Source organism: Canis aureus, chromosome 20, assembly GCF_053574225.1.
Source record: "Canis aureus isolate CA01 chromosome 20, VMU_Caureus_v.1.0, whole genome shotgun sequence".
Classification (NCBI taxonomy): domain Eukaryota; kingdom Metazoa; phylum Chordata; class Mammalia; order Carnivora; family Canidae; genus Canis; species Canis aureus.
In genome coordinates, this window is record NC_135630.1 from 38,329,100 (window position 1) to 38,356,546 (window position 27,447).

Consider the following 27,447-nt stretch of genomic DNA (forward strand, 5'->3'; position numbering starts at 1 on the left):
TATTTATTTATTCATGATAGAGAGAGAGGCAGAGACACAGGCAGAGGGAGAAGCAGGCTCCATGCCGGGAGCCCAACACAGGACTCAATCCTGGGACTCCAGGATCGCACCCTGGTCCAAAGGCAGGCGCTAAACCACTGAGCCACCCAGGGATCCCCTGTCATATAGTCTTAATATCTCTGCCATTTTGGTGTTTGTATCTATTGATGTTATTTTCATTCATTTTGAGATCTTCCTTGTTCACGGTATGACAAGTGATTTTCTGTTGAAAACAACATTTTTGCATAAATCTCTAGGTCTTATTTAGATCTTCTATTTTAGTTAGCTTTCTTTGACATCACTCCAAGAGGAAGAGAATGGACACTACCTCATAATTCCCAGTGATGGTAGAAGTTCAGGTTCCCCACCAGGCCTCTATTTAATACCAACAAGGACAGAGTACTCGTCCTTACTGCTGGACAGGGTAAGAGTTCTGGCTCTCCACATAGTCTCCACTATTATTATGGAGGAAGCCTTATCACTGCTGGGTGCTGGGCAAAGTTCTGATTTTCTAAGCCTACTCTGATACCATACTAGTGAAGAGGAGGAGAAGTGTCTCATTATTGTCAAGTGGTTGTGGAAGTCCAGGCTTCCCATGTGGTCTCCACCAACACTGTGTGGTTGGGTTTGGGAAGAACTTTTTACCAGCTGGTAGAGATGAAAGTCCTGGCTTCCTCTTTGGCCTTCTCTGACACCACTCCAGTATTTTTTGTGTTTGGGTGCCTCATTACGGCCTTGTGAATCTAGGCTCCCCACCTAGTCTTTCCGTGCATGAGTGGTGTAGGAACAAAATTATTTTCTGTAGTGTTCAGTTGGAATAGAATGTTTATTGTCTGAAGGTTTTCTATCTTCTGAGGCTGCCTCTTCTCTAGTCCTTTGGCTAGAGAGAGCAGTCTTTGACTGTTTTTTGTTTTTTTGTCTGTCACCATTGGTGTTTTCAGGTTGCTAGCTTCTCCAGTTCCAATTCTGGGATATATGAGGCAAAACAAAATGCAGGAAACTCATCACTGAGTTGTCCTTTGGGTCCCGAAGTTCTTGATCTGATTTGTCTTTTTCTTTCCACCTTCCAGTCTTCTTATATATGGTATATACATAATGTTCAGGGGTTTTAGTTGTATTTAGGGATGGAACAGGGAAGAGTTCCTTTATTCCATCTTCCCAGAAGTAGAAGGACTACTCCTACTTCTTTTAAATGACGTAAATATGTAATTCATGATGGAATTTCCTTGATGGAATGTTTTTTAGTCAATTTAAAAACTGTAAAACACTATATTTTTACAAGAATATTTATACAAAAGTCTAGAAGAGCTTCTAGAGGTGGTATCAGTGATTAACCTGCAAATGTGGAAATCATCACTAATTTTATTTTTATTTATCAGTATTTTCTGATTATTTTTAAAGATTTTATTTATTTATTCATGAGAGACACACAGAGAGCAGCAGAGACATAGGCAGAGGGAGAAGCAAGATCCCTTCAGGGAGCTTGATACGGGCCTCAATCCCATGACCTGGGATCATGCCCTGAGCCAAAGGCAGACACTCAACCGCTGAACTACCCAAGCATCCCAGTATTTTCTGACTTTTGACATAAAAATCCCTAAATAGGGATCCCTGGGTGGCGCAGCGGTTTGGCGCCTGCCTTTGGCCCAGGGCGCGATCCTGGAGACCCGGGATCGAGTCCCACGTCGGGCTCCCGGTGCATGGAGCCTGCTTCTCCCTCTGCCTGTGTCTCTGCCTCTCTCTCTCTCTCTCTGTGACTATCATAAATAAATAAAAAAAAAAAAAATACCTAAATAGATTTATAAAACATTTCAAAGTATGACTAAGAATTTTAAGTGATTTGAATATATTAGGAATAATAATTATACAATAATAATATAATTAGTATGAATACATAAAATAATAGTAATTATATTATTCCTAAGATATTCAAATCCCTTAATAATTATATTACTTGTGCAGCAACTATTTTGTGTCAGACAAAAGCCTGGGTACTTTACAGGTACTAATCTGACTTCTATGAGTTAGGCTTTACCTGTTCCCATTTTATAGGTGGGGAGAAAAGTTCAGAGAGGTTCAATCACTTGACTGTTTACAACGCTAGTAAGAGTGAGGTTGCTAACTCAGGCTTAACTGGCTTTCTGCTTACTCCCAACAATCACTAACATATTTGTAATGCTTTATGATTTACAAAGCACTTTTCACATGTGTTCACATTTAGTCTTCTCAATAACCCCACAGCAAAGTTGAAAAGGGCACTGAAACTTTACTTTGAAAGATTTGGTTTTACTCTATGCCTTCAGTGAGATGTGACAAAATGAGAATTTGAACCAGATGATGTCTCTCCAACTTATTTTGTCCAAGTCTCCTTTGGGAATGTCCCCTGGAATCTTCCCATCCAAAAGCCTACCCACAGGGACGTGGACAACCTGTGGCTATGGAGCTTCCTCCAGTGAAAAAGTGAGCTCAACAGGTGGATGCAGAAAACATCCCCCAAGGGCCATGGGATAGCATAGTTTCTAGAAGGAAGGGAGAGGTTTGGGCCCCTCCTAATTTTGAGTTAAAACACATCACTCATGCTTCAGATTCAGCCATGAGCCCCTTTGATCTTAATGTTTCCCTACCCCAATTTCCAGGTACTCTGGAATTTCAGAGAAATTCTACAGCAACTCTACAAGAAAGAGGTGGAATAAGTAGGTACATCTCTGAATGTAATCAAGTTGTTCTGCATTCTCCCACTTCCTTTTCTTTCTTTCTCTGCTCCCCGCCCCCCCCCCATTTACCTTTTTCTCCCCTTCTTCTTTACTGATTAGGCCCAGGCTGGCTTTTGACTGTCTGGTGTCCTCTCTCTACTCTCCTCCCCACTCAGAACCCAGGAAAGACTTCTTTCCCTTCCCAAATTTGTCTTCTTACAGATCATTTGGTCTTCATACTTGTTTTGTTTGGCTTACACGGTGTTAAATAGTTGGGTTTTAGCTGGCTAATTTCATGTAAATTAATTGACAGCACTTGAAAATCAGAAGACATCATAGAGGGTGCCTGGGTGGTTGAGCAGCGGTAACGCATCTGCCTTCAGGCTCAGGGCATGATCCTGGAGTCCTGGGATCAAGTCCCACATCAGGGTCCCCTCAGGAAGCCTGCTTCTCCCTCTGCCTATGTCTCTGCCTCTCTCTCTCTCTCTCTCAGTGTGTCTCTCATGAATAAATAAATAAAATCTTAAAAAAAAAAAAAAGACTTCATAGAACTCAGTTGATGATCCCCTTAAAAAGTCGGAAAATCTGGCAATGTCACCACACTGTTCCATGGCACAAAGAGGCTAGAGCTGAGTAGTACCCACCCCCTTTAATGGGGCACATTCTCTCTAGTTTATAACTAGTTACAGTTCACTGATTACATTACCTACCAAATGGCATGCTTTTTCTGTACTGCTTTAAATTACTCTCCCTCTATTCCCTGCCTCTATAAAACACCATTGCTCTTTCAGACCGATCCCAGGTCTTCGAAGGAAGCAATTTAAGTAAACTTCTGGACACTACAGTAACATGCTACTGAAGTGTGCTCCCCAGAACAGTAGCATGTGCATCACCTGGGGGCTTGCTGTAAACAAAGAGTCTCAAGTTCCACCCCTGACTTACTGAACTAAACTCTGCAATTTCAATAAGATCCCTGGATCATTTGTATGCATATTAAAGTTTAAGATGTGCTGCTATAGATTAATTATCTCATGAAGCTCTTTGCCCTTCATCTCACTCAGGAGTAGATACATTTTAAAATAGAAAGTTTTATAAAATTAATCAGTAAGATTTTAATGTGAATAAAGACTGAAAGAATTTCATGGATTTTAAGGAAAATATTTTCAGATACACTTTTAGATCTGGAAGATCTAAATCCTAAAATTAGACCTGGAAACCCTTTAATAATTTATAGTCCAGCTCTTATTTTGTAGGTAAAAACTTGGAAGTTCAGAGAAGGGAATTATTTTGTCCACAGTCCAAAACTAGTGGCATAGTTAAGAGGAAAAGACAGAGGAAACTTCCTCACAACGTTGCCAGAGGAAGACGAATGTTACAGTCTTTGGATTACTGATCTCATATTATGTTGTAGGATTTCCAAGCAGCTTGTTTTTTACTTCTGGCCCTGCTTCACCTAGAGCAGTGGTTCTCAACCTGAGTGTGTGGAAGAATCACCTGGAGGGCATGGTGAACAGATTGCTAGACCTTGTGTGCATGACGTGGATACCTCAGCCCTCACATCAAATTCCTTCAGCCCCTTCCATAAACACCTCAGCTAATGCTCAGGCCTAAGGGTATGCATCTGAGTGATACAGTCTTCCCTTGGGAGGATGATCTAAAAAAGAAAATCATGTAGGTCATGAATGAAGGCTTGGAGCCAATCAAGAGGGACTCTCAGGGTCCCAGCAGTCAGAATATGGTCAAGAAGGTAGAGGGTATGGTCTCCCCATAAGCACTACCCTTTGACTCTCCAAGATTCTTTACCTTGTTGGGAGGTAGAGAGGACAGGCAGAAGGCCAGATCAGGGTCTCTAAGTTTTGTTACTCAAAATGTAGCCTGACCCAGTAACATCAGTCTCATTCTGGAGCTTATTAGAAATGCAGAATCTCGGTCCTCACCTCAGACCTCATGAATCAGAATGAGCACTTTAACAAGATTCCCTGGGACTTCTGTGTGCACTTGAAGTCTAAGCAGCACTGGTCTAGGCTCAGGATCAGGGCAGGACCTTTTACCCTGAGTCTGAGGCAATATTAGTCCTCGCAGAGGAGAAGGATGCTTTAACTCATCTTTGGGTCCTGTGTAGGATCCATTATCTAGTTAGAGAAATATTAATATTTGTTAAATTTAATTAATATTTGCTAAATTTGACTGAGGTAACAACAAAGCAATACAAGTTAGTTCCAATTTTATTTCAATTTAGTGTCCCAAATGATCATTTCACAAGAAACAGAGTCATTCCAGAACTACTTATGAATGTTAACACAACAGAAGGAAATTATTTGATAATTAACATTCCTAGAACAAAATGAAGCATTTTTGAAGGGGAGAAGGAGAGAGAGAGAGAGTTCAGTTTCACTAGACTATTCCATGCACAGAATTGATCACTTCATTAGAGAGTAAATCTAGACAGAAAAGTTCTCAAGCTGGTGGCCCGCAGACCCGATGCAGACAGATAGTCTCACATTAAAACTGGTATGTTCCAACTTATTTTGAAAAACAGTAATGATCTAAAAATACTGAATCCATAGTCACAAACATCCACACTGGCTGAAGCAGAGTAGTGTGGCCTGTTAGCATAGTTGAGCACACTTTGTGCTCCACAACACAGTGCTCCCTGCTGTCTTTCACCATCTTTTCAAGGAATTTCATTTGTGATGCTACTCGCCCTTATGGATATTAATTTTGCATTTTCTGCTACAGAAAGCCCTCAAGTTTGGCTACTATAAAAGATAAAACATAGAAATCTCAGAACAGAAAATTTTCAACCAAAGCACGCACTCAATAAATAGAGATGCCAGGTCCTTGGATTCGAGAAACAGATGTGGGTCAGACACAGAGCTTTTAAATTAGCAGGAAAAACCAGGTAAGTGCACAATCACCATAAATACTCAAACTGATTATGGCTGCATGAGATGGCACAAAGAAATAATCATACCCTTAAAGGCATGATTGGTTCTGCTGTCTGTGGAAATTGTAGTCCAAACATTTTAGATTCTCCTCATCAGTGGGATGACCAGACACCTGTTTAAAATCCATAGCTCTTGGTAAAGATGTTACCTTTCCCCTCCAGACATTTGCCAGGAGATATATCCAGCCTTCATCTGCCTTGTCAAGTGATGGGCCTAAGAATAAGAATCACAAAGGAAAACAAAGATACTTCCCCACATCAGAAAGAATATTATAATGGACGTCCTGCTGACATCACATTCTTTGGAAAGTGACGGAAACATAATCATTAAATTCTACTCTATATAGAGGTGCTTAGGGTAAAGTTTTAAAATGCGTCATTCTACAGGGTCATACAGGAATACACACGCATACACACATCTGGTATACGTGTGTATTTATATAGATATACATGTATGGTATGTATAAAGAGACCTCTCTCTCCCTCCCTCTCTTTCTCTCTCTCTCTAAAGAAATTGGCCAAGCCATGTTGGTTTCTTAAGAGTAGATTAGAATATCTCAGTGTGTTCAGAAACACCATTAGGAAGGACCTGCCGCCTCACAGATATTCAAGAACACAGGGTTGGGTAGCCCATGGGACCAAGTGATCCATCACAGCTTCCCTGATGCTTTTTCCTCAGTTAGTTCTTCTATTTCCTTTCTGATATGAGTTTCAATTTAGAAGGAAAAGGTTAAATCTCCTAATCCCTCCCTATGCAGAACTAAAGGGATTGGACCCTCTGAACAGAAGGCCTGTAACCTTCTTTGGGTTTATTGAACTGCATGATTACAACCAAGAAAAAAATAAATGAAAAAAATAAATGTATGGGGTACTTGGGATATGAGTAGTTTGAATGGAAAGTAAGACATGAATGATTAATGGGATTAAGAAAGGAGTACCTACATTTATTTTAAGGTGCCCCTGGCAGCTCACGCGGGCTTTAAAAATCCTCAAGACTTTAAGGATGCACCACCTCTGTGGAAAGTAACACCAGCTTTCCCCGTATTAGTTCAACTCCAAAAGTCCCTAAGTAACTGACAACATGTCTGACTTTTAGGGTGGAAAATATACAAGTGCTGAATCTTTGTCTGGCATTTTAGATACACTGCAAAAAAATATATATATATATATATTAGAGTCATAGGATACTCCAGAGCAGCAGCCGTCGTGGAAGCGGCAAAAACCCAAAATGCTATTCCAGCCTTGCTCATAACCAGCAAATGACCATGGGCAAGTTGCTTCCTCTCTACAGTCTTTTCTTACCTGTGTCTATAGTAAGAAGACTGGGTCAGTGGAAAATGAGGTTCCTCTTAGCTCCAACCTCCATCTGACTCTGCTTAATTCATGATATGGTAGACTGAAGAATGATCCTCAGAAATCCTGGTTCTAATCCCAGAACCTGGGAATGTCTCCTTACATGGCAAAAAAAAAAAAAAAAAAAAAAAAATGTCTATGAAGATATGATTATGGATGCCGAGATGTGGAGATTATTCTGAATGAGTGGGCCCTAACTATAATCACAAGGGTCCTCATAAAGGGGAAACTAAAGGGAAATACTGCACAGAAGACTAAAGGCCATGTGGCCACAGAGCCAGAGATGGAAGGGATGTGGCCTCATGCCAAGGAACATACCAGCAGCCACCAGAGGCTGGAAGACAAAAGGAAAAACTCTACCCTGGAGCTTCCAGAGGAAACTAGCCCTGATGTCACCACTATTTGAGGGTATCTGAGCTGGCCACCCCTGGGACTCCCCACTCAATGGGACCCTGATCCTATAGTCACACATTTATTTATTGACTCACCCATTTATTCAGCCAACATTGAGTCCCTGTAGGCCAGGGTCTCTGCAAGCACTGAGGGTGTAAGAATGGACAAAACACATCCCTTCCCTCCTCAGTCTTGGGTGACAAATACAGACAATAGTGCTGAGATAGTAGGAGGAGTGACAGAGATGTGATGAGGTAGAGAAAGGCCTTGCTATTGTTGGTCATCAAAGGGGTATTCTAGGAAGCAGGTGGAGGGTCCTTGGTGCCAAACAAGCAACAGAATGGGAGGTCAGGACATTTGCCCATAGCCATGGAAGGGCAACAAATCTGACCCCAGTCCAGAGACCTCCTCACTGAATCCAGCCTCCACCTACCTCCTATCCAAGGACAGAATTCAAGTTAGCCCACTGGCCAGTGCTTTCTCATAATCCTGCCTCTAGGTTTCAATTAGTGTTTCAAACTGAAGGCCATGACCCATTGGTAGGTTGTAAAATCAATTTAATAGTTCACAACCAGCAGTTTTAAAAGCACAGTGGAATTGAATAGAAAATAGTAGGGAGTGCCTGGGTGGCTAGTCGGTTAGCATCTGCCTTCAACTCAGGTCATGGTCTCAGGATCCTAGGATGGAGCTCTGTGTCGGGCTCCCTGCTCAGTGGGGAGTCTGCTTGTCCCTCTCCCTCTGCCCTTTCCCCTGCTCTTATATTCTTTCTTTCTCTCAAATAAATAAAATCTTTTAAAAAAATTTTTAAAAAGAAAATATTAAAGTGTGTTGTACATTGCCAGTAGAGATGCTATTTTGGAAAAGTTTAGTTTCAGAAAAGAATATACACACACACACACACACACACACATACACACACAATCATGAGACCAAATGTATTTGTTACTATGGGTCTTAGATGAAAAGTTTGAGAGCCACTGATTTAACTACTTCAAAATAAGCTACCTTAACCCTTTCTACATCCTGTTATGTAGATGACATCACCCTGGCAGTCCAAAAAACAGAATAACAAATGGGACTGAGCACTTTCAGCTATCAGAAGAGGTAAGATGAGCCCACCAGGCAAAACCCAGTACAAATACTGAACAAGTGCCTTGAATACTCAGGGTCCAGAAATTGTAGATATCCCCATGGAGAAGATGGTATTTGAGCTCGCCTTACACTTGGGCTGGTTTCTAACCAAATGAGCCACAGGAAGAATATTGAGGAAGAGGGTACGGCATAGGTAAAGGCAGATAGGACAATATAGTGTCTTCAAGAGGCAGGAAGTAATTGGATTTGATGGAGCACATGATGAGTCAGGTTAGGTAGGGTTCCTGCAGAAATTAACACTGCAGAGATAGATTGGGACCTGCAGCTGGCCACTGACCCTCTTTGACCATTGGTCTGTTTTGTACCCAACGAAGTTAATGGTACTTAACCAACTCATCTCTCTGATGGCAGAGAATATAAAGAGAGAAGACATGGGAAGATGCATTGAAAAATATGGCCCAATTCACCCACTTACTCAACAGATGTTCCTGCGTCTGGGTGGCCAGGACCCATCTGGGATATGCTGGTGGGTTAGCAGTGCCAGCCCAGTGCTGCATGCAGAAACACAAAGAGCTGATCACCCCTTGTGCCTCAGAAACTCAGAAAGTGTCACAAGGGCAGGATACTTGGTCTGAGTTTGGAGAGGTGAGTTGGAATTTACAAAGAAGGAGACAGGAACTCCAGGTGGAAGGAATGGCACCCGTCAAAGTTATAGAAAGTATCTGATGTGTCCAAAGGGTCCATGTTAGAAGTGTAGACCGTGTTGCTCTGCACAAAGATGCCCGGCTGAAAGCAATGAAGAAATCTAAAATACAGTCAGTTTGGGGCCGACCAAGCTATCAGCCATGGCTTTTCCAATTCACACAGAGGCGCCATCTGCTGGCCAAACTGTGTGCCTGCAGGGCTGGGTCAGCCCAGAAGGAGAGGGTTTTTGTAACTTGCACCAAGGCTCTGTATGGGCTAAAGAAGGCTTGGGTAGGCAGGATTCATGGGGAAGGCAGATGAGCTCTGGAAGGCAAAGGAAATTCACTTGGGCGACACAGTGAATGTAGGCAGCTTCACCATCAATTCTCCTTGGTGTGGACTTTTGGACTCTTCTCCCCATCCCCAAACATGGGTCCCTACTAAGACTCCTAGCTCTAGCTCCAATACTTAACTTTCTCCCTTCTCAGACAACTCCTGACTATTCATTCTCTTTCAGCCACAGTGGGCACCTCCTCCAGACAGTCTTCTCAGGATCCTGTATACAACTAATCACTGCCTTCAATTCAGTCCCTCTATCCCCATGCAGTCTGCACTCACGCATGTCTCCTGCGTGAAAGTGGCATGTGCATCTCTGTATTTCAATCATTCATATTCTCATGTCTGCCCAGCCCATCAATCTCATGGATATAGACCTTCAGGTCTCAGAGCACACTGTCTTCCCCTTTATAGTTGGACAGAACTTATGCAAAAGGACCATTTCTGACTCACCGATAAAGGAAACACATCTTTGGATAAGCAATAGTAGGCCAGGTGCCAAGAGCTGGATTTGGAAGAGCTCTTTTCCATATCTTCCAATGCATTCAGACATGCATTGAATGTCTACGTTTCTCCCACCCCACAGTTCACGTGTTAAAACCCTAATCCCCAAGGTGATGCTGTTTGGAGGTGGGATCTTTGGGAGGTAATTAGGTCACAAGAGTGGAATCCTCATGAATGAGATTAGTGCCTCTAGAAGAAGAGACACAAGAGGGATGTATATGAGTACATGGCAAGAAGGCAGCCATATCTGCAAGAGAGTTCTCACCAGGAACCCAACTGTCCAGCACCTTGGTCTAGGACTTTCCAGCCTCCAGAGCTGTGAGAAATAAGTATCTTTTGCTGAAGCTGTCAGTGTGTAGTAATTTATTACAGCAACCCGAGCTGACTAAGGCAGCAGACAAAGCTGGACTTTCTCTACCACATGTTGCTGCCCTTCCCAGGAGAATGTCTAGGCAGAAAGACATGCTTGCTCTCTCTCTCTCTTTCTCATTCTCACAAACACACACACAGAAACACAAACACACCAACAGGGAGCACTGGTCAACACTGCACAAAATCTGGGGGAAGCCTGGCACTGTTGTGGACACAAGAGCTACAAAAATGAATGTGATTTGATCTACTGTGGAGAGCAGATTAAGTAATCATGGTCCCGGCCCTACAGAGCTCACCTAGGAGGCTGCTAGCATCCTCCGCCAATCACCATGCAGAGCAGATTATAAATTAGATGATAAAACTATAAATAACGTAATGTGAGAAGATGGAGAAGAGTTGGGTTACTTTGTGCCACATGATTTAGAAGCTTGAATGGCATGGTAAGGACTAGGGTCTGAGCAGGGACATAATGAGATCAATCCATGTTGACTGATCTACCATTTCAGCTACACTGGAGAGCACGGACTGGAGCTGGAGGACCAGCTAGAAAGACGTCATAATTAAAAATAATAGTTCCTAATCCTGAGGCCTTCTTTGTGTCAGGCCCTATTCTAAGTGCTTTATGTATATAACACATTTGAACCCAGTGGTATACAACAAATGTTAAGGATTGAACTGTATCCATCAAAAAGTCATTATGTTGAAGTCTAAACTCCCAGAACCAGATTCTTTCTCATGGTCCTCGGATGGAACCAACCCCACTGGAACCATGATCTCAGACTTCTGGCCTCTAGAACTGAGACATGATACACTTCTGTTGTTTAAGCCATCTGCTTCATGGTATTTTGTTCCCTAGCCAACAAATAGAGTCTATTTGTTATCATCCCACTTTAAAGAAGAAGAAATGGAGACCCAGAGGTCAAAGAAACCCAAGGTCACACCAAACCAGTAAGTGGGAAGGCAGGGAGCCTCCCTCCAAACCCCATACACTCAAATTCCACATGAACCTAGCAGTCAAAAGAGGTTAGGGCCAGGCCAGCAATAGTGAGAGGTGAAAGCGGACAAATCATACAAGAGCCATTTTCAAGAAAGAAATTTCAGTACCTGGTCCCTACTCAGATGTGGCAGGTGAGAAGCAAGCACGTATTGAAGATGGCTCTTTAGTTACTAAGAGTGATTAAATCTAGATATTATTGTAGTTAAAGCATGATTTGGGTGATCATATGTCTAATATGTCTTCCCAACAACTGAAGACTCCATGAGGTCAAAGGCAATATGTTTTTTTCCCACAGTGGGTACCTGCATCCTGGGTAAATACTGGTAAAGATGAGTCATTACCATATGACTTTAGATCCCAGAACACAAAAGTAGAAGGGGTCGAAGGTACATATATGTCTTTCTTCTTGAAAGAATGACAGGCTGAGAGGATCATCCATCTCTGCAGTATACCAAGGCTCTCTTCCCTTCACACCATTCCCCTGGCATGAAAATGTGGCTGTGTAAATCACTGAAAGGTTTATGACTTTCTAGGAAACATGAACTAACCCAGGCAACTTATAAGCAAGAAATCTACCCATCAAATCTTCACCAGCTCCCTTGCAAGGAGGCAGTAAAAAGAATTTCTCCAGCAACAAATTCTTCACATGGTAAATTTAGAAAACAGTACCAGGAGTGGCATGTGCCTGCGGCAACCAGACTGAAATGAAAACCCACACTCATGCCATTCTCAGCACATGCATGCAATGAGCAAAAAGAGGGGAGGACCTACCATTTAGCCAAGGACAGCACTAAGAGTGTCATACACTGGGGCAGGGTTTGGTTGGCCCTCAAACTTTATTCTTCCCTTCTTTCCTCAAATAATCTATGTTTGGTAGGTCACAGGAACACCTGGATACAGACCACATTTCCCAGGCTCCCTTGCAGCTGGATGTAGCCATATGACTTCGTTCTGGCCAATGGGATGTAAGTGGGAGTATGTGAACGTGATAGATAGTTCATGCCCTTTGTCAGTTGTTTTTCAGACCTTTCTCCAGTCTTCTGCTGGAACATGGATATGGATGCAATCACACTGGATCATGAGGATAAGGACAAACTTTGCAAACAGTGGGGGAGTGACCAAAAGAAAGTAGATCCCTGAGAACTGTACAGAGAAGAGCTCCAACTGCTATCTGCTTAAGCACTGATATTTGGGATCTCTGTTACTCATAGCAAACTCTAGCACTGTCACATAGATATCAGCTTACTTTTCAAAGAAATGAAGTAGGACTCATATCCCAGTTTATGAATGAAGTAACTAAGGCTACCAGAGTATGAGAGTAACTCACCCGAAATCATGTTGCTTAGAACGTATGAATTCAGGTCTGTCTGGGTCCAAAGTCTTTGTCCTCTCTCCTATATTAATGCTGCCTCCACACCTGAGAATCCCTAGGACAGGGTGAGCATTGCGAATGCATACAGTTGTGTTGCTTTGGGCAATTTCCCAATGTGGTTCACACTTCAGATCAATAAGGCCTCAGGCTGGCTCCCTACAAAGGTCAGGTGCCTTAGCTTTAATCCAGGCAGCCAGGAGCCTCACAGATGTATGCTTGTGGTAACAAAGGGAAACCGGGCTTGGAGAGCATGGGTGCATCTGTAAGAGCCAGCAAAGTAGACCCAGGCCCTCTTCCTACTCCCATCAGCTTAGAAAGAGTGCTGCCCCTGTGCCTGAATATGCATTGACCAGGCATGACCATATGTCATATTCACCCTACTTTGTAAATGCTGCATGACTCGGGTGTTTTCTTTTCAAGGGACACACTGACTGAGTAGTTCCCTGTCAGGGGGAATGGAAAGCAACAGAGGCTCTGGCCAGAAAGCAGGGCTGGATCAGAGCTGGGGCCATAGGGAGTATAATACAAGGGGTTTCTAGATACAAACCCTATGAAATTTGGGACTCTTTAAAAATAACATATGAAATCCAGTGCTGAAAACTGGTGAGTTCAAGGGAAGAAAACCCTTCAAAGGCATGCATAGAGGGTACCTTAAACACAGCTACCCTTTAGACAGCCCAGGCCTATGGAGACATCAGGAATTCTTTAAGGGCGAAGAAAGGTTGTTTGTTTATTTGTTTGTTGGACTGGATGCTTTTTTATGTTTTGGGCTGGTCAGTTTGTGGAATTTTTTTTCTTATCTCTAGTACCAAATGGAGTCATTGCACTAACTAGTGAGTTAGAAATGTAAACATTTTCAAGGCCCAGACCTTGTTTCTGGGGAAATAGGCATAGACCCTAGAGCAACCACTCTTCTCTTCTTGCATCCTTGACAGGCATTGCTAATCAATCATCGCATGCTTTCCCGCAGGCTCCCAGTGGAGCCTCAGATCTCTCAGTACAGCTCTGGCTGCCACTGCCAATCATGTGGAGTCCCATTCTCGGTGAAATACCTTCTCCACCCCTGCTGTTTGAGAGATTGTGAGTCTCTCTCAGTCCTGTTTCCAACACTGAACAGGAGACCTTGCATGAAGTAGGCCCTGGGGACATATTTAAGGAGGCAAGGAAGAGAGGGAGGGGACAGAAGGAGCCATTTTAAGAGCCAGGGGATTCAGCTGACTGTGACAGAGGTTGGATGTCATCCTTGACCAGACTCAGAACCCAAGCCCCTTTTGTATGCATCCTATTATACCTGGCCTCACAATACAGCCAACCAGCAGCTAGTGAGCTCCTTGTATGCTGTGGCGTTTTATGCAGATGTGCTATTAGTTCAGGAGCCAAAGACTGGGTTCCTGACCCAGTACAACTGTTCTCCTGCTGAGTGATCAGAAGCAAGAATTGCCAGCCTCCACCCTCTGACCTGCTTCCTTTGTGCAGCATGAGAGCCTTGGGCCAAAGACTGTTGTTAATCCTTCTCTCTCCAAATCCATAGGGATCCACTGCTCTTGTCCTTCCAGTGGGCCCTTCTGCCCTGACACTCACATTCCTGTTTCAATAGCATCTCTCCTGAGAAGGCTTTCTTGGGTATCCTAGCCCACAGAGGGCACCTTCTGCAGAGCCCCTCAAAACTGATGGCCTCATCCCATGGAAGGGTCTGAAACCATATTTAGCTTCTGTTGTTGGCCATCCCTCTCCTGTGGGTATGTACTCTTTCTCCAACTAATTAGGAAATTTTTTTAAAGTTTTATTTATTTACTTAAGTGACCTCTACTCCCCACATGGGGCTCAAACCCACAGTCCTGAGATCAAGAGTCACCTCATGCTCCTCTGAGCCAGCCAGGCACCCCAAGCTAGGAAATTTCTTGAGAGTGGAGAATGTGTTTTGTATTTCTTCTGTATCTCTCAAAAGAATTAAAACAAAGTTAAGGATAATATGGTGATGATGATGATGATGATGATTGCTACTCTTTTTGAGCATTTCACACACATATGTTCATCTCCTGATAGCCACCCTGAGAAGTATTACCTTTCTCCCTTTGCAGTGTGGAAGCGGAGGCATAAAGAAGTTGTGGCACTTGCCCAAGGTAGGGAAGAGTTTGGCATCTGGGTGTCTCTGGCTCAGAACCCATGTGTTTAAGGATGCTACTATATGCCAAAGATTGGCAAGATGCTGAGCATTCCGTCCTTGCTGAACATACCACAGCCACACACAAGGTCATTCAAACACCTTCAGTCTGTGACACACATTTATACTTCTGTCTGGTTCATCTCTGTAGTCCCAATGCCTGAGGTCATATTCTGCACACAAACGTCTGAATGGAGTTTCTCTAAAAGAGAGGTCACATCCTCACCCAAGTCTTTCCAGCCACACACTGCTCCAATACCATTCACTCATCCATGGCCGCTGCTGCCCACTCCCAAGCACATTACACGCCATAAGGCTATTAGAACAAGCTAAGGAAGACCCCTCACTTTAAATTACCTACTTGAATGGTATTTATCTAGCACCCTCTCTGAACACAGCCCTGTGTAAGTAATTCATCTTTCACATTCTCTTTTAGCACATTTCAGGACTTCTTAATAAACTCTGGACAGCTAACTCATTTACATATCTGATGGCACAAAATGCACATTTACACGGCAGCTTCTAGAGATACTTGCCAAAAAAATTCTTCAATTACTCTCTGCTAAGTCATTCCACTTTTCTGCGGAACCAGAGACTCAAGACGAAAATTCTTCCCCTTCTATCACCAATCCTGCTAGCCCATGCTATCTCAGTCCCCAGATTTTCAAGTCTTTCAACGCAGTGTGAATACCAATCGCCCTGGAACCGTGTTAAAATGTGGATCCTGACTCAGTTGGTCTAGAGATAAAGAATCTGTATTTGTCACAAGTTCCCAGGTGGTGCAGATGCTGGAGAAGCAATCCTCTGACCTCCCTGCTTCAGCACAATGCCTCTTCTACTCCCAGCGTACCTTCATATTCCCAGTACTCTAACACACTAAATAAACTGGTCCCGTTACTCCCCCTCTTGCAGCTCTTGGGATCCTATCCATATTTCCTGGCTTGACTCTGGTCTCTGTGATGGGTGATCAGTGATCATCTTGGAGCTCAGCCTGTCTCTCTGCCTCCACTCCCTTCTATACTCCCATCATCCTGCTTATTCTCCCCCCATATGGGAAGCACGTCTCCCTCCTCGGTGAAATTCCTCAGTCAGTTAGTTATCTCTGTTGCTCCAGAGCCTCCCCTGACATCCTTTTTCTCCCTCTAGCACTCCTCAAGCCTGATGAAAAGCCCTTCTCTCTGCCTCTCTCTGTCTACTGATCCAGGCTGGTCTCCCCACCAGACACAGAATTTTTGGGGGCAGGAACGAGCCATATCTTGCTCCTCTCCATATCCTGTGACTCAGCAAATATTTATGGAATGAACAGAGAAGAACCTCTTCAAAGTATTCTTGGACCCAATGAAGTACGACAATTAATAGAATTTCTAGAAGGAATAATAGCTACTAGGTTTTTAATAACAGAAATCATCATTGCTACATGTATAAACTAACTTTTTAAGGCTAAGTAGCTGTGTGCTTTTATTAATACATTTCATTCTGTTGTTTGCTTTACAAAGTGCAGGTAAAAATCCTAAATTTGAGTGGCATTCAGCAATTTCTCTTAAGGGTGGAGTGAGCAAATGAAATGCGCTTAGTCCATAACTTGCGTGGGGGATAATGCCCCTTGAAGTGGCTGCAGTACTATTTTAATTCAGCCTTGGAGCCATTATTTCGTGAAGAATGGTTTCCTGAGAGATTATAATGAAAATCACCAGGAATATTTGACATGACAGATAGGTGACAAATAGGTAGATAAGTAGATAGATAGGTAGATCGATAGCTTTCACACATTAAGAATAAAAATACCAACCACTAATAGTAATAGCTATGGTATATTAGGCCATTACTCTATATAGGCATAGAGCTCACTCTTTACATCTGTGTTTTCATGTAATCTCCACACTAACCCTGAGAGATGCTCTCTATCGTCCCAATGGGACATCAGAAGCTCAGAGGGGCTGAGTGACTGATTTATCAACAGGCACGTACTTAGTGTCAGAGGCCTCTTTCCCTGCTCATAACCATGAAGCAAAACTGCCTCTATCACATGTTTACATTGGTCCTATGTGGTTCAAAGACAAGTGTGTCAAGTGGTCATATGGCATGGGACACAGAAAAAGTGGATCAGAGCCTCCATTCTCTGCGAGTTGCGAGTTTAAATCCAATGTACACCCAACCTACCCATGTTGGTGGGAGAGATACAAAGCCAATTTATCCTGGATAGAAGCCCACTTGTAGTAGGGAGTAGGGGAAAAATCAATCAAAATGAAAACTGAATAATTCCAGCATAGAACCCACAACAGCTCCCTGGGGTTAAGTCACCCAACTTTGCACAGAAGCTGGCAAATGACACAGCTAGAAGGACTGGGGGGAAAGTGGTAAGCGTCTGGGGAGAGACCAATAAGGGCCAGCTCTTGTCCCACACCTTCACACATCATTTCATTCATTCTTCTAGCCATCCCTGTGAGGCACTTCCAGCGGTAAGGCTCAGAAAGACTGAGGAACTGCTGCCCAAGGGTCAGGGCAGCCTTCTGAACTCAGGTATCCATGGTGTTTCCCACAAACATGTGTGGAATATGCTCTCCGCCCCCCCCCCCCAATCCCCCAGTTCCTACAATGCGGTCATTCCTAACGGATTTTTTTTTTAAGTTATCCCAAAACTCACTTGATAGTGACTCTGTCTGAGGTTGCAGCAAACCCCAACTCTGTACAGGAGAAACTTGAAATTTCAGGAAATCAGGGAAAAATTAGTAACTTGAGAGCACTGAGACTTATTGAAGGGGAAGACATTAAGAAAAAACCATCTCACTTTATTATTGGAAACCTGAAGGCATGAAAATATGACCTTTTTCTGCTTCCTCTGCTTTTAAAAAGTGACAAAAGTGTTTCATATTCCTGCAAGCTATATTAGCAGAAGTGCCTCCAAATGTGTGCTGCCTCCAGGGAGCTCAAAGTTTTAATCTCTTTTTTTTGTTCTTTGGCAAGAAGAAAAGAGATGCTTTTCCAGTAGAAGAGTGTCCATGTGGTTTTGATGTGGGCCGAGCTCTAGCCAAACAAAGTTGTAACCCAGCCAGTTCCTTGAACCGCATCTGCCGTCCAACTCAGAGATGCCCCTTCCCACCTTACTGCTAGGCCTTTCCAAGACATCTGGCAGATACTAAAGAGAACCCTCAGCTGAGAGACCCCAGAGTGCGAGTCCCATCCCTAGGGAGACGAGATCAGAGTGCTGGAAAGTACCTCCTCCAACTCTTTCTTCTCTGAGCCTTCATTTCCATGCCTGTGAAATGGGGAGATTTCTACCTATTTCATGGAGCTTTGTGGGGAGCATAAAAACACTGCACTAGTTTTAACTAGGATTGACTAACATTAACTAGGCACTTAATAAAAGAAGCTATACATATGAGTGCCATTCTCTATAGTCATATTAAAGGAAGGTCACCCAATGAGGGCCAACTTCAGGGTACTACTTCCTTCCCTGCCATGAAGGTGGCAGCCACTGTCAAGCGACTCCATGTCTACAGGGATTGACACAGCTTTGTCACCCTGGGAAGGAGCTACCCATGCCCCACTGCATCTCTGCGGGAAAGAGTGACGTGATCACGGAGCAGGCGAATGGTAGAGACTTATTCAACAAGAGAAGCCTGAGCCACTTCAACTGGCAATGTCAGACCAGTGCCCAGGCAACCTACACTGTACCCTCGACTCCTTCTGCAGCAGAACTCACGTGCTGTACAGTGGGCCCTGCACTAGAGCCAAGCAAGGTCTGGAAACCTAGCCCACACTCCATTCAGCAGGCCAGTCCCCTGGCTGGAGGAAGGAAGCACTTCTTTTGAACTTGTATAAAGGTAGGTAGGAGCTAGTGATAGCTATGTGCATAAGTGTTCATAAGACTGACCATCTTGGGGTGTCTGGGTGGCTAGTGGTCTGCCTTTGGTCGTGATCCCAGGGTCCTGGGATTGAGTCCCACATCAGGCTCCTCACAGGGAGCCTGCTTCTCCCTCTGCCTATGTCTCTGCCCACCCACCCCCCTGAGTCTCTCATGAATAAATAAACTTCAAAAAAAAAAAAAGACTGATCATTTTGGATCGTAAAAAAGAACCTGCCCTTCCTTCCTTCGTTCCTGAGAGTTCTCTCTCTCCCTTCCTTCCTCCACCAATCCTCTTCAAATCTTCTCTATATTCTAGCTCACTAAGCCACAATCCTGCCCCAAGGGGTTGGGGGTTCTGATGAGGGCACACACATAGTTGACCCTGATAGGAAAGATGCTGCTGAAAAAAGGGAGGCACTTGCCCAAAGAGGTAAGAAACTGGTCTCAGACCCCACGACTCACTGTCACTGGGCAGAGCCCAAATGAGAACACTGCATAAGAAGGATAAGGACAAGCAGCTAAATGAAGCAGGGACATTAGAAAGGGGGAGGAAGAAGGAAGAAGAGATGAGAGGAGGGAGGAAACTAAAGGAACAACAGAAAAGGATGAGATGGAAGTAAAAGAATGAAGAGGGGCCCAGCTGGGATGAAACTGGCAACTGTGTTGTGTTGTGTGTGTGTATATACCAGAGGGAGAAACGAGGGGTAGATGCACTCTGCAAGACATTGAGAAGTCACTTTACAGACTGTCAGACCACTGAATCCTGTTGTCAATGTTGTGAGGTGATTTTTATTACTCCCATACAGATTGGGAACTTGGAACCCAGGAAGATGAAACCCAATAAGCCCCAGGTGATACATAATGGAGCGCATGGTGGCTGCAAAGCCCTACAGGAGAGCTAGAGCTGTCCTTTACTGCTGGTGACTCAGCCCTCCAACGTCCAATGTTTTCTCCCTGCAGCAGGCTACCGGTTCAAGGCAGTAACCTGGCGACCGCAAGTCTCGCCTTCAACAACACTGTTGCGGCTCAAGTGCCACAAGTGGGTGAGGTTAAGACCCTTGGCAAGGAGTCAAGCTGCCACTGGCACAGTGTCCAGAAAGCATCTGGGGAGCTGTCTGTCCCTCTCAGCCCAGGTACACTGGGCCACCTAGTTATGTTAATTAAGCCAATCCGATCATAGAAATGAATGGACTCAGGTGATGGGCACAGCACTGAGCCTCAAGTTCCTGGTGAAAATCCAATGAAGGCAGAGCTGAACTTGCCATACACCAGAAAGATCATTAGAAGCAGGAGTAAGGGCCAAGGGGAAGCTGAGAGAGAAAATCATACCTGAACATCCATTCAATGAGCCTCCTTCTTAAGCAATACCTCTTGTGCCAGGCAGGGCCCAGGAAGAATCTGGAAGAGAATTAAATAGAAGCTGGGCATCCACCTCTTCCCTCTTTTACCCTTTTCCTGAGATTTTGGTTGAGAACCATGTGGCAGGTGTAGGAGATGGGGACACAGGCCATCTACAGAGCTGGGGTGCAGAGCTGGGCTGGCGGGACCCAGCCCCAGGGTCAAGTCTGGGCTGGGCTCCATCACTGAGCCGTTTGGCCTTTGGCATTGTGCTCGCTGAGCCTCAAGAGGATGAAGTGCCAGACCTGGACCAAAGCCAACTCACAGGGTCGGCTTCCCTTCAGAAGCCCAAGGAGTTAACGGATCTACAGGAACTTAAAGCTTCTAGCGAGCTTGTCAAAATGAGATTGCGTTTTGCATAACGAAACAGCAAACAGAGAATATCCGTGAGGTTCCCCAAAAGGGTGGGAGGCGGCCCCACTCGTTCTCTCCTGTCTCCCCGGAGTGTGTGGAGCCTCCGTACGTTCCAGGTCACAAAAAGGAGGGCAGCAGGGCCTCTGACCCAGAGAGAATCTTTCACAGGGCCACAGGGGGAGCAGCTTAACAATGATTAGGAGTAGATGGCTTAAGGGAGCATGGAGTGCACTGCCCATTTCGCAGGCAGGAGAGGCAAGCAAAGATGCGTTTTCAATAAAGCGTGATGAAGCCGGGAGGGAGGACGGGCCCTGGAAGGAGCGCGCGGCGACGGCGCAGCAGCAGCAGCAGCAGCAGCAGCAGCAGCAGGAAAGGCTCCCGGAGGCGGGAGGTGCGCGCCGGCGGGGAAGGGGGAAGCCGCCGCGGGGTAGAAGCCGCGGCCCGAGGCGCCCGGCCGGCCCGGCGGTCACGGCCCTCCCGGAGGCGCCGCCATCCTCCCTGGGGCAAGGGGAAGCCCGGGGGGAGCCAGGCGCAGCCTTACAGAGACACCGCAGGCGGCCAGCACGGAAGAGAGAAGCCGGGAGAAGGGGCAGCGGGAAACGCGACTTGGGCTCTAAGCCAACAACGGGCGGCGCCCGGGGCCCGAGCCCCGCGCGGGGAGGTCTGCGGGGCGGCGGCCAGGAGGCGCGCGGACCCGGGCACTGCGGGGCGCCGCCGCCGGGTGGGGCGGGGCTTCGGGCGGCGCGGCGGGCGCGCGCATGCGCGGGGGGGGGGGGAGGCGTGCGTGCGCGCGAGTGCGTGTGCGCGTGTGTGCGTGCGCGTGCGCGCAGCGCCAGCCCCGGCCGGCGAGCCTGACAAAGGCGCGGGCGCCCGGCGGCCCCGGGGCGGCGGAGGGGGCGCCGCGAGGCGGGGGGCGGGGGGGGGGCGGGACGCCGCCGGGGCCGCGCGGAGCCCCACACCCGCGGAGACAAAGCGGCCTCTGAAACAAGTGAGAGCCGCGGCCGCGGGACGCTAGATTCGGCGAGCCGGGGTGAACGAAGGGGAGGGGCCAGCCGGGAGGCCCAGCGGCCGCTCTAGGGCCGCTCCTTTGCCCCCGCCCGCCCCCGAGGGCCGGTGAGTCCCCGGGCGGATGAGACCTGGCGGCGTGAGCAGCGGCCCGCCCGCGGCGTCGGGCTGGCGCAGGCGGGGCCGCGCAGTGTCGCCCCCGAAACGGCCGCCGGCGCCCCGGGCGCAGACAGCGGGGCCCACTGCCCGCCGCGGAAGGCCCTGCCTTTCCCCCGCAGCTTCCTGCCCGGCCGGGGTGGGACTCCTGGCCACTGCTGCCCGACGGTACCGCCCGGCGCACCCCGCACCCCCCCCCCGCGGCTCCCAGCAGGCCGCCTCTCAGCGCCCCCCACCCCCACCCCCACCCCCACCCGAGAAGCCGCAGCACCCCGCGGCCAGGCCCTCTTGCAGTCCCCCATGAATGCAAAGGCGAGAAGCCACCAATACCTGTTTGAGGAGATGGCATTTTAATTAGCACACTCCAGCTGCCATAAACCCCCGGCCCTGTCCCACCTCTCCTCCCCCTCCCACTGCCCTCTCCCAACCTCCCCGCTCACCCCCATCTATGTAAAAAAGCCATAAAGCCTTTCTCCAATCGCCTTCTTGGAGTTTATGCAACCCCCAGAACACAGGTTGATTGGAAAGGTCTCTCTCCTGGATAACAACAATTCAATGTGCCTTGACATTTTAATAGCCTGCCGTCCCGGTGAACACAATCGAGCAAGGCAGCGAAGCAAAAATCATTAGGTAAGCAAGATAATCTAAGCGGAATCTGCTGCCTGCACTCTCACATCTGGGGGCAGGGTGCACAGCTGGGGCGGCCCCACGAAGCTGGGCTCTTCCTGCCCTGCAGCGCCTTTGTATGTGTGCTCGGATATATACACTCGTTCAGTTGCAGATGCACAGCCTTGCGACAGGTTTTAGGAGATAAACACCCTGAGGCAAGGACACTCATTGAAGCCCCGGTATGAAATAGCTCGAGAGTATACGAATTTAAACGGAACCAAAACGCCTGCCATCCCATCTAACAACCACCAAATTAAACCTAACTGCTATCAGCTCAGGCTTCGGTATTGGTGGGGAGCCCTAACACCAACCATTTAGAAACCATTTAGAAACCTATATTTCCAAAATACATTTGTATTTGTTTATATGAAGATTCTAAATCTAATGCCTGCCATGGGTATATGGCTACATATGTTTAAGTTACATATTTATGTGTGTGTGTGTGTGTGTATATATATATACACACATGCACATATATATACATATACACACAACATAAAAACATTTATGCTTACTGTATGCCAGGTACCATTATAGATGTATCATGTCTGCTAACTCATTGAATCCTTAAAACATAACATAGTACATTATTCTCCCCACTTTATAGACAAGGTAACTGAGGCACAAAGAGTTCAAGCAACTTGTCCAAAGTCATCCTCCAGTAAGTGGTGGGGCCAGGACTTGAACGCAGGAAGTCTGCCTCTTGTATCCAGGCTGTCGTCCACTCAGCCACGCTGTCTCGTAAAAAGAAGTCAAGTCACACAAATAATGTTACATGTCTTTAAAAGGTCAGTAATGCTTTCGTGAATGTGTATATTGACACACACAATACACATTTATGTAGATCCTCCAAAGGTGCAAAACAGTGTGACTTCCTTTGGTACAAGCACCTGCCATATTCACGAGTTGAGTATGTTGTGAGTCCCAAGATCACGTGTTAGTAGTGAGGATATAACAATTAATTAGACACAAATGCCACCCTCAGGTAGCTCATAGCCTATGGGGAAGTCAGATCAGCAAACAGGTTGGATCTTGGGGGTGAGAAGCTAGAGACTGACAAAGGGCAGCAGAAGTCAAGAGGATCCCCCTCTCACCCTGCCTCACACATCCCCTTCCCAAAATCTCCTTGGGAGGCCATATACCTATTCCTATGAGGTTGTTACGCTCAAAATATGTGGAGAGCTCCAACTGGGAATCGCCTTCAAGACCATTTTATAAGCTACCCAAGAAAATGAGTCTTGGTATTTGATAATTACACATAGCATGCACACACACACACACACACACACACACACACCTTTCTTAGGAGATAGGAGTGACATCACAGAGCCTCGAGGACCAACAGATGACAGAAAAGTCTCCTGTTGGATTCCAACCCGCCCCATTCGCCCATGCTCCTCCCTCTCTCCCTGCATGGAAGTCCAGCAGAGATCTGTTTCCCTGGGTGCTGACTTGGCAAGCTATTCGCTTTATGAATATGACCCTCAGAGGGGAGAGCCCCTCTCAGCAGCCCCCGAACTATGTTATCACCATTATTAAAGGAGCTTAAAGAGGAGCTGGGAGGACGAGACACCACTGGAATTGCAGCCTGATTGTGATTGATGTGTTCCTATTAGCGCCTCAGTGTTATCTCTCTGGATGGCAAGAACAGCCAGTGGCTTGTAACACAACAGATTACCTGAGTTCTCAGCCTTAGAAGGATGTTTAAATAAAATATAGTCCCTCTTAGCAAGAGGCTCATTTTCTCCACGAGGCTCCCAGACTATTTCATGTCAGCTCTGATTCGCTGCGACTCTCCTCAGTAAACATGTCTTATCATTAATAATTCTTTACAAGCACAATCTCCAAGAGTCCTCTCTCTCTCTCTCTCTCTCTCTCTCTCTTTCTCTAGGTGGCTGGACTCAGACACATCACGCTCCAGTTTGGGTTCCAAGGTGCTTCTCTCTGGATTTTCACCTGCCTTGCCAAAAATGATTGATTACGCCGGGCCGACTGGGTGTCCGGCAATACCCAACAAATGACTTTGGCCCCTAACAGCAGGCCTTGGCCAGATAGAAATCAATATTTCACCATTAAAATCTATCAAAGAAGAGTTAAGGCACCATCTGTCCCTGCCGCCTCTCTATGGTGTGTGAACATTAAATCCGACACTTGTACTACATGGGTAATCAATATATAGTGGTTCACAGATCATTTGTGGTTCCCTTTTAGCAGTGATGGATGTCTGGAATCGTTGTGATTCATTTTGTCAGACCATTAAACAAGATTCTGTCCAGTTCCTTCCTGATTTCATTTAGAGGATCATTCTTCACAGTTCATAAGAGGGAAACGGTTTTACCAATCTGCTTCTATTTCAATAAGTCACTTTATAGAGATTTTGTGTCCTCCAGACTGTAAAAATTCTGGAGAGATAGTACAAACAGACCTCTAAAACTATTCACTGCATGACATATGCATAAAGTGTGAAGAGAGGAATGTAAATATGTTTACCTCTTTATCTGCAAATGTTGGTTTTAACCCCCTCCTGGCTGGAGTGCTGGCCTGTGGGGCACTCCCAGAACAGTGCCTGCCACAGCAGGAGGAGGGTGCACTGGTGACCAGGGACCGATTCTTAGAGGCAGGGGGAACCTCCTGATCCCTCAGTGCCATGGTTAAAAGCAAATGGGAATGGCTTTTCCAGAGGCTGCATTTCAGACCTCTGTTTCTACAGTCGAGATAATCTTGCTTCTCACCCAAAAGGTTGGCAAATGCCTCTCGGTACTCTGATGCAGCATGCCAACCCAAGAGAAGAAACAGTGACTGTGCCCTTGAGGGCAGGGTATGGATGAGCGTAAGGACACGCATGATCATAACAGCTGCCATTTGTGGAGCATCAACGTGTGCCAGGCCCAAAATATGCCCCAGTCTCACCCTTGACAATTTTACAAGATAGGTACTCTTCTCCCCACTTTCCAGTGGGGAAACTGAGGCTCGGACAAGTTGAATAACCTGCCTAAGATTACCCTACCCAGGGAACTGGAGGGTCATGACCCAGACCCAGACCTGTCTAACACTCAAGAGCCCACGTGACTGTGGCCAGCTCTTGGGTGTTGGCCATCACTCCACAAATGGTTTTGTTTCAAGCCAAGTGAATTACTTTTAGTCTTCCTGGGCTATATACTTACTCCAACCAATCAGGGTACTGTTAGGAAATAGAACTTTTTTATTATTATTTTAAGTAATTCTGCAACAGGATCACTAACTAATGCACTCCAAAGCGAAACAATTTATTTTAAACCATTTTCCTGTTTTGGATTATTGGGTAATTATATCACTTTGGCTGATATAAGTACAGATAAGCAGATGTTGATTTAAATATTAGTACAAACACATACACATATGTATATATACAGATATGTACACATATATGCACATATATTTGATATAATGATTATAAATCATTATATATATATATATTATTTGAAAGACTCTAGAGATGAAGTAGTTTTTCCTTCTTTCCTTTCCTTTTAAAATTTCCTTTAAAGTAACTGAGTCTCGGAAAGAATAAAATCTGACCTGGAGTGAGAATCTTACTTCCTGATTTCCAAGTTACAACACTGTACTGAAAGACCGTAAGTGATAGAATGTTATTCAATTACAATTTGGGTGGGGGGTGATATATTTGTTGACGGGACAATTGGGAGAGAGTTGTACTGTGTTGCAGCCGAGCAAGCGGGAAAATCTCCAGGGCATTTTTACTTCCACATAAATTCACTAACCGCAATACCTGCCGCAAGGTAAGCATTCCTTCTGCTAACGGCACAAAGTAAGGCTGGTCGGGCCACTTCAGACCCAAGGCCATCAGGCCAGACCCATGCTAGACAACAACACCCGGGGAAATTCCAGACAGGCACTTTGAGGAGGTGTAGGGCATGACGGAAAGAGGACCTTGGGGTCAGGCTTCAGAAAGACTAGGCAAGAATCCATCTGTGCTGCTAATTAACTGTGCCACCTCAGACAAGTACCTAACCTCTCCAAGTATCAGTTTCCTCATCTAAGAGTGAGGAAAGCACTTCACAAGCACTTCACCTCGTGGGGCAATTGCAAGGACTCAGTGACACAATGCAAATTTTTGCACAAGGCTTAGCCCTTGTGAGCTGGCATCCTTTCATCCCTGTCTTCTTCCTTCTCTTCTTCCCCATCGTTACTCCATACATCTGTATTCCACTATATTTTAGCCTGCATAAAAACTTACAATGGCATCTGCCACATAAGAATTATCATCAAATTCTTCTCGATTTTAGAAACGTAAGACCTCAGAATTTCAAAAGAGAATTGAGAGGTCTTTGGTACACCTGTTGACTCAGTGCAGGAGCCACTTTCACCACTTGCCTGACGGTTTATTTTCAAGGATGAGGAGCTCAAGATGTCGCAAGGAAGTCTGCCTTACTGCTGGACAGTCTTTTAACAATAAATGTCCTCCCTAACCTGCCTCCATCTAAATCCCATCCATTAGTCCCAGTAATAATTCCAATCCATAACCACCTCATGTTCCGTATAATAATTTAATAGAATGAAAAGAAATGTTCCTTTTAATTTGGGTTAAAACTACTTTTTGAAGTACTTTGATTATTAAACTAAAATCCAAGAGCTTTGTGACTGCCAAGGTGGGCTTTATGCATGTCTTTTGATGTTAGCTCTGAGCACATCCCAGCTCATATTGAGTGAAATGAAAAATTCTTTATTTTATTCATGTTCTTTTATGAATCCTCCTTGCTCCATGTCATTTTCTGGGTTTTCTCTGTCTCTGAAGTTCCATTCTTGAGTGTGTGAAACCCAGAACTGCACAGAACACTTCGGATTCAATGTTATACTTCAGGTTTTCCCATCCATTTCTTCCTTTCTTCTTCCTTCCTCCTAACCACTTTTCCCCCATCTACCTGTCTTTCCATCCACCCATCCTTCCATCACAAATATACTAGTCAAAAGCAGAATGCCAGGGTCTGAACAATGTCCCTTAACAATGGAATGCAATAAACCCTACCCCTAACAGCAACGCCGGCCCCAGAATTGGTTGAAGCTGCTGTTCCCTG

The 27,447-nt window shown here is 45.6% G+C and overlaps 2 long non-coding RNA genes across 24 annotated transcripts in view; one reads left to right on the plus strand and one right to left on the minus strand.

Annotated features, from left to right (window-relative positions):
• Window positions 1-21,260, minus strand: part of LOC144291711 (uncharacterized) — a 211,727-nt gene extending 190,467 nt beyond the window's left edge. For 10 of the 11 annotated variants that reach the window (XR_013359110.1, XR_013359109.1, XR_013359111.1 and 7 more), the window contains exons 1-3: window positions 21,087-21,260; window positions 20,123-20,191; window positions 6,982-7,130 (exon numbers count right to left, since the gene is read on the minus strand). This is a non-coding gene — a long non-coding RNA (uncharacterized LOC144291711). Of the gene's footprint in view, window positions 1-4,939; window positions 5,894-6,981; window positions 7,131-20,122; window positions 20,192-21,086 lie in introns of those variants that run through there. The other variant, XR_013359101.1, reaches the window with a different exon arrangement.
• A 175-nt stretch (window positions 21,261-21,435) lies between these two features.
• Window positions 21,436-27,447, plus strand: part of LOC144291710 (uncharacterized) — a 44,452-nt gene continuing 38,440 nt past the window's right edge. For 8 of the 13 annotated variants that reach the window (XR_013359095.1, XR_013359089.1, XR_013359094.1 and 5 more), the window contains exons 1-5: window positions 21,516-21,658; window positions 22,284-22,336; window positions 22,983-23,163; window positions 24,267-24,502; window positions 25,900-25,986. This is a non-coding gene — a long non-coding RNA (uncharacterized LOC144291710). Of the gene's footprint in view, window positions 21,659-21,681; window positions 21,875-22,198; window positions 22,337-22,982; window positions 23,164-24,266; window positions 24,503-25,899; window positions 25,987-26,658; window positions 26,877-27,407; window positions 27,425-27,447 lie in introns of those variants that run through there. The other 5 variants (XR_013359099.1, XR_013359098.1, XR_013359092.1 and 2 more) reach the window with 5 other exon arrangements.